Raw genomic sequence first — 11680 nt, forward strand, 5'->3', positions numbered from 1 at the left:
TAGGGCTTGAAATTGCCTAATAAACCCAAACAAACGTAGGGCTTGAAATTTAACGCATGCGCTATCAAATTTAAAATGACTATGAATATTGAAACTTTACAGGTTGAAACAAACGTAGCATAGACAACAATAACATAAAACTGAAATGGGGCAAAGCTAAAACAAAGCAAGAAATAGGGCAAAGCTAAAACGAAACAAACGTACCTTTGGTGCCAGAAGGAGGAAACGTCGTAGATCTAACAGAGGTGGAAGGAGAACGCCTTAGAACCCTAACGTGAAAAAGAACGAAAATAACAGAGAGTGAAATAACAAAACGCGCAGTATGTTATAATTTTAATGTTTACTAAAGGGGACCTTAGAGGGCGCTTGTGGAAAAAAAGCGCCCTATAAGGTGCACTGTCTATTGCTCCTTATTTTTTCGCTTCACTTTAGACAGCGCTTTTGTACTAAAGCGCCCTCTAAAGTGCGCTGTTGTACATGGACTTAGAGAGCGCTTTCTTAGAAGCACCCTCTATTGTTGTCCCTCCATTTCCTCATTATTTTTTCGCTTCACTTTAGAGGGCGCTTTGTTACACAAGCGCTCTCTAAAGTGCGCTGTTGTACATGGACTTAGAGAGCGCTTTCTTAGAAGCGCCCTCTAAGGGTATCCTTAGAGGGCGCTTTCATAAACGCGCCCTCTATTGTTGTCCCTCCATTTCCTCATTATTTTTTCGCTTCACTTTAGAGGGCGCTTTGTTACACAAGCGCTCTCTAAAGTGCGCTGTTGTACATGGACTTAGAGAGCGCTTTTTTAAAAGCGCCCTCTAAGGGTACCCTTAGAGGGCGCTTTCATAAACGCGCCTTCTATTGGTGTCCCTCCATTTCCTCATTATTTTTTTGCTTCACTTTAGAGGGCGCTTTGTTTCAAAAGCGCCCTCTAAAGTGCGCTGTCTATTCCTCCTTATTTTTCTCTTCACTTTAGAGTGCGCTTCTTTAAGAAAGCGCCCTCTAAGGTGCGTTGTCTATTCCAGTTTTTGGCGTAGTGGCTTGTTCCGGAAATGCATCTTCGGGACCGCCTTGTTATCTTAATTTGGAGATGTATTTTTGGAACCACTCAGAACAAAATAAAATTTTGTTTCAGAAAGAAACATAACCTATATTAAATGCATAATGTTTTGGAAAATTTTAAAATGTACTCAAATATTCAAAAATGTATATATTAGACATCATCAATATATATTAATACAAGATTACATACACTACATTGTTGAATAAAAACTAAAATGAACCGAAACATTTGTCGTCAACTAAATATATATATGTATGGATTGTACCCCTTTTGTCTTTTGTTTATTTGATTATATTTCAATCTCAATCAATTTGGTGAACACTTGAATCTTTTTCACAAAATGGTCCGATCAAGTCTCGACTTTTGCTATTGAATGTGTTGTCAATTTCGATGATGTAAGTGGTATAGAGCATCCCAGTTTCAAATAAACTTGAACAAAATTCCGCAATGGATTTTGAGGTGGGGTAGTGCGCAGTGGAAAATTGTTTCCGAAAAGTTATATCTTGTAAGATCAATACACACTCTTTCATATGCACTTGCTATGAGATGACTCATTTTAGAGAAGCATTTGCATTTATCCTCGGGTGTCGGTCAATTAATGCAAGGAACAAAATATTCATAAATTGCATCAAAATTTTCTTTTTTTTTCCTGTATAGCAGTCGTGTGTATGATTTTTTACGGTCCCTCAAAATTAGGATAAGTTGATGGTGGACAAGTGTGTGATTCTCTTCTCCTTTACCGAGTAAATCAATTGAAGCATGTGATCACAAAATTCGAACTATTCTCCATTTGTAAATTGGTTGCCAACTTCTACCTCCATAACAACACATTTTGCATTCAGAGACACAATAAGTTTGAGGAAAATATCGGGGTGCATCATATCTAAAGAAAACAATAACATAAAATATTCAAAAACAGATGAAATTGAAAATGCATTTCCGGAGGAATTCATACAAAATCCAGCTTGAATTTCAGCTTCCTTTTCTCCTTTTGATGTGATGGAACACAAGAGTGAATGTTTTGAATGAAAATATTGATTGAGAATGGAATGATTTTTAAAGGGTTTTGAGCAAAAATGAGTATGAGGTCTGATCATGCAGGTGATTGTTTTATTAAAAATCATGTTTGACATTTTTAGAAATGAATCTCTGGATATGTCTGACATGCAAAGATGACAGGTTTTCAAATTCCCGCTTCAAAACTTAGGAAATGCATTTATGAGAACTCCACTGAAATGCTCAATAATCAATTAATTATATATATATATTTTTTAAACGGGGGTCACTCATTTTGAGCGTCATTCAGCGAGGCAAAGGTTGTAATTTCATGTTTGGTAAAAGATCATAATTAAAACATAGTTCTTATAGGATTAATCATGGGAAATCTCACATCTAGGGATAAATGATTCAAAAGGGGAACTTAATAGTTTTTACGATCATATTTGTCAATTATTAGTTAGCATTTTTTATTTACAATTATATACACAAACAAATCATTCACTTTATACGCACCCCCATTACCCATTCTCACTCATCACGTTGAACTCACTATTGCAATCACCTTGTCCTTATACGAGGTTAATACAATACTTGTGGATACGATAACTTAACTTGCCACATTGTGGTTTTTGTTGGCACAATCACTAAGACAATTGTTTTTAGTCCAACAGTAGGCCAAAGGAAAAATAAATTATTGCATATTATATATTATGTTAGTCATGTTTTATGTCCTATGCAGCTGAACCATGCTACCACATAGAAAGAACTTTCAGATTTGGTTTACTCTTTTGTATTTATTAGGATAAAAAGTAATTGTATATATTGATCATGTTGTATTAAATTATTTGTTTTCTAAATAGGTATTAAAGCTAAGATTGCTAAGATGGTTACTTTTTACTTTAGGAGTTTGACTTATGAATAAGGAACAAGAATGGATGTGAGAATCTAAAAATACCAAATCAATTAGAGATGAATTTTAAAATGAACACATCTTGGCTATAACAAATTCCCCATGGTTTGTCCACCGAGATAAACATTTCATGAATAAGGCACAACATTTGTTTTGAGAGTATTCTAGTATTACTTATTTTGAACTTGTATACGTTTTTAATTGATTTTATTTTTTATGTCTATGCACCGAGATAAACATTTCATGTACCCTTAATCTTTTAAGAAAACATGTTTAAATTTTATCTTTCGCATAATCTCTTTTGAATATGATTTGTTGGAAATTCACCAAAATCTATGGAGAATTCTGCTGCATAATTGATAATTGAAGAGAGAAATCAAAGATAAAAATTTGGGAAGAAAGGGAATTAGAGGTTTATCAAAGTGTGGGAAGAAGAAAAAGAGTTTTTGCAGAGTAAATCTCTGCTCTCAAACTGAGAAATTCTATTCAAATGTACAATTGTACTGTTGTTGTGTTATTCTTATTATAATCAATAAGGGTTACTCCTTATTTGTAGATTCGGGGCTTGCTTGCTCCTCAAGTAAAGCCCAAAATACCTAATTTTGCTAACACTATAAGGTTAGGCCTAAGAAAGAGTCCATATAGAGGCTAACTCCTCGACACTTCGACAACTAGGTGTTTCGATAGTAACATACTTCGACACCATGAATTACAATTCAACACACCACATAATTCATTGTGTCTAAGCTATCTACATTCATCATAGATCTTAACTTCTTGAATACTTCGACCTGCACTCCTTTTGTCATGATATTTGCAATCTGATTCTCAATTATGTAGTGTTCCAAGTTTAGCTTTGCTTCTGCTACTTTCTCTCGAAGATAATGGAATAATATTTCAATGTGCTTGCTTCTTCCATGCGCTATCGGATTCTTCGCCAGATTGATAACAGGTATATTGTCGATCTTCATGGTAACCTCTCAATGATTATTTCCTGTAATCTCTTTGATCAAATTCACCATACATGCTGCTTAACATGCATAAAGAGAACCAATTATGTACCCTGCTTCACACGACAATAGTGCCACTACTGGTTTCTTTCTTGAACTTCAAGCAACTGGTGCACCACCTAGCATAAACACATAGTAAGCTATGGAGTTTCTATCCTTAGCATCACTACACCAACTTGAGTCGGTGTATCCCACTAACTTGACTTCTTTTCCTTCATCAGTTGTAGGAAACAAAATGATGTAGTCGAGAGTTCCTTTCAGATACCTTAGTATCCTCTTCGTCGTTGCTAGGTGTGATACCTTTGGCTTCTGCATGAATCTGCTCATTATACCCACACTATACTCTAGATCAGGCCTTGTGTGACAAAGGTATCGAAGTGATCCAATGAGTCTTTTGTACTGTGTTAGATCGACATCATCTTCACCCGTGTCTTTCAACATTTGCAATCTGGGCTTAGCTGGAGTCGAAGTTGGGTTGCAATCATGCATCTCAAATCTTCTGAGTATTTCACCTGTATACCTTATTTGATGCATCATCAAATCTCTACTTCTCTTGTAGAATTCGATACCAAGAAAGTATGAGAGGTTTCCAAGTCAGACATTTCAAACTCCTCACTTAGGTCTTGTTTGAAGTCTTTGATCGCCTTCTTGCAACTTCTTGTTATCAAAAGGTGTCGCACCGCGAAAAAATACAGAGTCGCCATTGGATTTTATTTATTCCAAAGGAAAGAGAAAATATCGATAAAACCCCAAAAGAATGGACGTCGCAACCAAGAGCGGATTCGGGAGTCGGTTATGCAGGGGGGTATTAGAACCCCTCACATCCATTGTACTCAACGAGAACCACTCTGCTTGTTCTTTGTGCTTCTAGATGTTGTTATCTAAAGGTTAATTGTTATTTCTTTGATGGAGATAAGATAAGTTTTAATTTAGTATGCTCGTCAAGATCTTGCAATCATGTACCTGTGTATCCTCATAATACAATAAGGAAATCAAAGCTCCATAGTTACGAGTAGGAAATGATTGAGTGTTGTTTGTTTTTAGTGGACGGTTAATGTTCACACTTCTAGTAGTTAACGTTGCTTGTATGCTCGCACATGGGAGACTTAAGCATTTGTTTGTTTGCAGTAGAAAGGACGCGCTTGACTTGCATTCTAGCAATTAAACATTTACTTGTGTTCTCACGCATGAGAGGATAAAGCGTTGTCCATACCGCGGTAGAGCGGAAGTAACATGTCCTTTGTGAAAAGGTTTTTGGATGCCCTAAGGCAAAAAAATGGATTTGATGAGTTGTGGTTGATTTTAGAGTAGGAGACAAGCATCAGACCACGAACTAGGCATGACCGACAATCTGAGTACTTGGAGTTGAGAGGCTAGTTGCATCTTAACCACTCTTTTCATCCTAGAAAGGTTTTTGTTTATGAAATTGTTTGGCGAGTTTAATCATTAGTACTTAGAGGGAGATAAATATCTAATCCTTGACTAAGTACGACCAACAATCAGAATACTCGGGAGTTAAGAGGGCAATGTCATCCTAACCACTCTTTTTTGCCCTAAAAGGATCAAATCAAAATCATTTTATTGTTAAGTGTTTTTTTATTGGAAGTCAAGTATCAGGCCTTCAAGCTAGGCACGGTTGACAACTCAAGTACTCGACAAATTTGTGCACAAGTACGTACACCCTATCTTTGTCATCCTTTTTATTGTAAAATTGTTTTGAAAAGGCACTTGACGTTGGATCAAGTGTTTGAGATTTGATCCATGAAAGGTGAAAAAATGAGATAGAAGTTAAAATGGGATAATATGTGTTGAATGAAATGGTTAGAATGGAATAAATGATGATAATAGATGAGATACTTGACGTTGGATCAAGCACTCGTGTTTCTTTTGTGTGAATTTGATTTTGAAAGGAACTTGACGTTGGATCAAGTGATGTTTTATTCTTGTGAAAAGTTATTTTTTATCGTTTCAATTTAATCTTATTTATTAACATATAAAATAATCAACAAAAAGAAGAAAAATCTAAGATATTACATGCTTATGGGAATGGGAGACATATTACCCACAATGGGGGGATGAAACACCATACACCATACAAAATGGGAAAATGATCCATACAAGTATACAATGATGGTTACCCATGGCCCTAATTCAATCACTTGGCTATGATAGCCTTAATATAATATCATACACACATATGTGATTAAAATGGATACAAATGATGACAATTGAGATTCACTTTCAAGCATAAACCACAATGGACAAAATCAATCTAAAAGAAAGATGAAAATTGGCATGTGATTAAAGAAATAAAAAATCAAGAATATGAATTAAAGATCTAATGGAATTTAAAAACTCAATTCAACTCAAGAAATATGTATCAAGATTAAGCGAAACACAAGTCATAAATTCAAGAATTAAATCCTTAGTATCAATTCACAATTCAATGAAAAAAATGAACAATTATTTTCTAACAATTTTGATGGAAACAAATTCCAAAGGAAAAAACAAGTAATTTCTATTCGATTTTATTATAGACTAAAATATTTATTGAATTTTTATGAACAAATAATATGCATGGATTTATCATGATCATGCTAAAAATCAATGCAACAAAAAAATTCTTAAAAAACTAAGTTAAAAAAGAGAATTAAAAGAAACAAAGGGGTTAATGATCCGAAATAGGGGTGATAACAAGTAATGGGGCGCAGGGGCCCATCCCAAGGCCCACTAGCCTTTTCCCTTGATTGCTGGGGGGAGTAGAGAGTGACTCAAGGGTGCAAGCAGTGGAAACGTTGGACCAGCAGGGCAGAGGCCCAATGCTATCGTTTGAGTGAGCAAGGGGGTGTTGTTAAAACAAAATTTGGTTCTGAATCTATATCTTGAGTTTTAATGATAACAATATTGTATTTGCGTGAGAATAATTTTGGTACCCTAATGGTTTGTTATTGTGTAGCTTTAACAACCAATTCTGATTTTGAATATATGATGTGCAACATCATCAATTTTTGAACTATGTGCCTCTAAATCCGCTTCTGAGCAAAGTATTAGAAGTTTTAAAAGACGTCATTATTGTTGTTGCAATGTTCTTTCTACTTCTGAGTTGTTTCACTCATTAGAAGCTTCTTAGGAGACTCTATGTTGCTGCTGGAAAATGACTTCTGAAAAATGGCAAGCTTCTTTCTACAACATGACTTCTGAAAAATGGCAAGCTTTTGAAGTCATGTTATGAAGCTGGAGATTCTAAAGATCTCAAGCCATAAATTTGAAGTTATCAAGATTCTGACTGAGGATTCTGAATACTCTGAAGATTCTGAAGATACTGAAGACCTTAAGCTAGATTATTAACGTTGTCAAGGTTATGAAGTTTCTGAATCCAGCTATCTACTTCTTCGCTTCATGCTTCAATCATTTTTTATCAGAAGCCAATGAATTTGAAGATAAGATCAAAATGAGAACGTGATCAAATAGTACATGGTACAAATCGAACAACATTTCCATTACCTGATTTCTTGGACAAGGAAAATACTATACATCACACCGTTCACTGGATTTATGGGCGAAAGGACAATACACAATACCATTCCTTTCCCATACAACAGTGGACAACCGCTCAAAGGTGATTTCCCTATTTTGCCCTCCAATCGTCACATGCTTATTCTATATATGTATGCATTGGAGACTTGAAGAAAACGCTGATTACACAAGTATTTTGACAAGCCATTTTTCTTTGTGAAAAGCTATCATTCTTTGTATACAATTTTATTTAAGTGTTTGTTATTCATTTATGTAATTTGTGTAAAATCTGCTTGTGTAGAAGCATCTTGTAACACACTAAATATTCTTCAAACTTTTTGTTTAAGTCCTTAAGGAGGTTATCCTTGAGAAGACAAACAAAGTTGTTCTTTGTGAGTCCTTAAGGAGACTAAGGTTTAGTTGGATCCTTGAGAAGACAAAGAAGGTTACTCTTTGTGTTTAATTTAATCTATTGATTATAGTGGATTAAGTCCTTGTGTATAAGGCAAAATCACCTTGGCGGGTGGACTGGATTAGCTTTGAGTTCAAGCGAACTAGGATAAAAATATTTGTATTTTTATCTCTTTGTTATTATCTTGTTAGTAGTGTTTTTATTTTGGAAAAAGCTTTTGCTTGTAAAACCCAATTCACCCCCCCTTTCTTATGTTTTTCACACCATCAATTGGTATCAGAGCACCGATTCTGATTTGTGATAAAATAATTATCAACACCCCACAGTGTTCAGTACCAATCCAGTTGTGTGAGAAACAATGGCTACTGATAACATTGTTAATAATAATGATAGAGATCATTATAATGCAAAACCACCTATTTTTAATGGTGAGAAATTTGACTACTGGAAAGGCAGAATAAATAGTTTCTTTCTTGGTTACGATGTTGATCTCTGGGATCTCGTAGCTGATGGCTATGTTCACCCAGTAAATGCTGAAGGAAATACTTTAGCAAGAAGTGCTATGTCTGATCAACAAAAGAAAGACTTCAAAAATCATCACAAGGCCAGAACCATATTGCTTAATGATATCTCTTATACGGAGTATGAGAAGATAACAAATAAGGATTCTACCAAATCCATCTTTGACTCTCTGAGAATGACTCATGAGGGAAACGCTCAAGTAAATGAGACAAATGCCTTAGCCTTAATCCAAAAATATGAGGCTTTTAAAATGGAAGATGATGAAAAAGTTGAGACTATGCTCTCAAGGTTTCAGATGCTTGTCGCATGGCTTAAAGTTCTGGACAAAGGGTATTCTACAGTTGATCATGTCAAGAAAATTATCATAAGTCTTCCCCAAAATGGAGACCTATGGTAACTTCCTTGAAGCTAGCAAAGGATTGTAACAGCAACAGTCTTGAAGAACTTGTTAGTTCTTTAAGAAGTCGTGAGATAAAGCTAGAAGAAGATGAACCTCATAAGAGAGGTAAATCTGTAGCTTTAAAATCCAAGCATGAGAAGACTAGAGCATATTAAGCTGAGGAAGAATCATATGGATCTGATGAATACTTAGAAGATGATGATGAGATGTCTTTTATATCAAAGAGAGTAAAAAAACTATGGAAACACATGCAAAGTGGTCAAGGAAAATTCAAAGGAGTCAGAAGGACTGTTGGTCGCTTTGAATCTTCATATGGACAAAAGAAGTTATCTGCTTCGAGTGCAAGGAGCCAGGCCACTACAAAAATGATTTTCCTAAGCTGAAGAAGGACATAAGGCCCAAGAAGAACTTCTCTAAAGTCAATAAGGGGTTGATGAATACCCTAGATGACTCAAAATCTGAAGAAGAAGATTATGACAAAGAAAAAGCCAACGTTGCACTAATGGCAACCACTGAGGAACCAGAAGACAAGGTATTATCAGAATCAGAATCCGACTTTGATTCTGAAGAGGTATTTTCTAACCTATACCGTTTTGATATTGAATCATTACTCTTTGAAATGATGGAAAAGTATCAGAGTCTTCAGAGTAAATACAAGGACCTTAAACAAGTCCAAGCAATTACTTCTGAAACTCAGAAAGAGCTTGGGAAAGATATTTCCTCTTTAAATGAAAAAGTATTTTCTTTAGAAAGTATTAACTCTGCTTTGAAAAGCAAAAATTCAAAACTAAAGGAGGAAATAATTTCAGAAGCATCTGGTACTGACTGTGTCATCAGATATGGTAGAGCATTCCAATACTTTCTGGCTAAAAGCATGGATAGAAAGATGACAGAAAGATGGTACTGGCCGTGTCATCAGATATAGCCTTACAAGACTTTCTGACATATAGCATTCCAGTACTATGGAGTTAGCAGAAATGGCAGGAATGGTTTGGGTTGTACATAATCTATAAAACCTGACGAAAGTCTGAAGGTCAAACCAAAACCTCTCTATGTGCATTTCGTGGCTGTTGGCACTGAGCTTGAGACTTCTGCACATGCACAGAAGCATACTAAGGATAAGAACTTTATTCTGAAACCTTAGTATCATGCATAAATCTGTCATGATTATCCTTCTGCTAAAAGACCCAAAGTTGTAAGAAACTCTAAAAAAACTAACAAAATAGGACCCAAAATTGGTTACCTAAGGATAAAATAATTTTTGTTACAAACATCCTTAACAGCTCAGTTGAGACACCAATCATGGTACCTGGACAGTGGATGCTCGCGGCACATGACTGGCAGAAGGTCTATGTTCCAATATTTGGAACTTAAGCCTGGAGGATTCATTGGTTTAAGAGGAAACCATAAAGGAAAGATCATTGGCCCTGGAACCATTGGTAACGGTAAACTTCCTTCTATTACTAATGTTCTTTTAGTTGATGGTCTAATGCATAACCTATTATCTATTAGCCAACTTAGGGACAATGGTTATGATATTATCTTTAATCAAAAGTCTTGTAAGGCTATATGTCAGAAAGATGGTACAATCCTTTTTAACGGAAAAAGGAAAAAAACATTTATAAAATTAGACTTTCTGATCTTGAATATCAAAATGTAAAATGTATAATGTCTGTTAATGAGGAGCAACGGGTCTGGCATAGACGTTTGGGTCATGTTAGCATGAGAAGGAGATAAATAAGCTTGAATTAGTCAGAGGTCTATCAAAACTGAATTTTTCTTCAGATGCTCTTTATGAAGCATGTAAGAAAGGCAAGTTTTCTAAATCAAAGCAAAAACTGTTGTTTCTACCTCTAGATTGTTAGAACTTTTGCACATTGATTTGTTTGGACCAGTGAAAACTGCTTCTATCAATGGAAATAAGTATGGATTGGTCATAGTTGATGACTACAATCGTTGGACATGGGTAAAGTTCTTAAAGCACAAGGACGAGTCACATTTTATGTTTTCTACCTTCTGCTCACTAGTGCAAACAGGAATGAATTGCAAAATAGTCAAAGTCAGAAGTGATGATGGTGGAGAATGTGAAAACAAACATTTTGAAAATATTTTTGATTCAAATGGTATTTCCCATGATTTCTCCTGTTCTAGAACTCCACAAAAAATTGGAGTTGTAGAAAGGAAGAATATGACTTTGTAAGAAATGGCTCGCACCATGATCCAAGAAACTGATATGGCTAAGCATTTCTGGGTAGAAGCTGTTAATACAATGTGTTACATTCAAAACATGATTTCTATCCGACCTATTCTGGGTAAGACTCCTTATGAATTATGGAAGAACAGAAAGCCCAACATTTCTTCCTTTCATCCTTTTGGATGTGAATGTTTTATGTTAAACACTAAAGAGAATCTTGGCAAGTTTGACTCTAAGTCACATAAGTGTTTACTGTTAGGATATTCTGAACACTCTAAAGGCTACATAGTCTTTAACACAAAAACACAAATTGTTGAGGAATCAATTCCTGTTAGATTCAATGATAAGGTTGACTCTTAAAAGTCAAAGCTAGTTGAGAAATTTACAGATCTGAAGATCAATCTTTCAAAATCTAAAGACTCTGTCTCTGGAGAAAAAGACTCAGAAGTTAAAGCCAAATAATCTGAAGAAACGACTCAACCAGAAGCAATAGCTGATCTGACACATCATAAGAAGAGCAGATCAAGACCTTCTCATTCTGAAGAATTAATTTTGGGAGACAAGAATGCTCCAGTCAGAACCAGATCTTCATTCAGACCTTCTGAAGAAACTCTTCTAGGTTTGGTGTCTCTGATAGAACCCATATCAATTGATGAAGCTCTTTTGGAT

Source organism: Lathyrus oleraceus, chromosome 6 (genome assembly GCF_024323335.1).
Source record: "Lathyrus oleraceus cultivar Zhongwan6 chromosome 6, CAAS_Psat_ZW6_1.0, whole genome shotgun sequence".
NCBI lineage: Eukaryota > Viridiplantae > Streptophyta > Magnoliopsida > Fabales > Fabaceae > Lathyrus > Lathyrus oleraceus.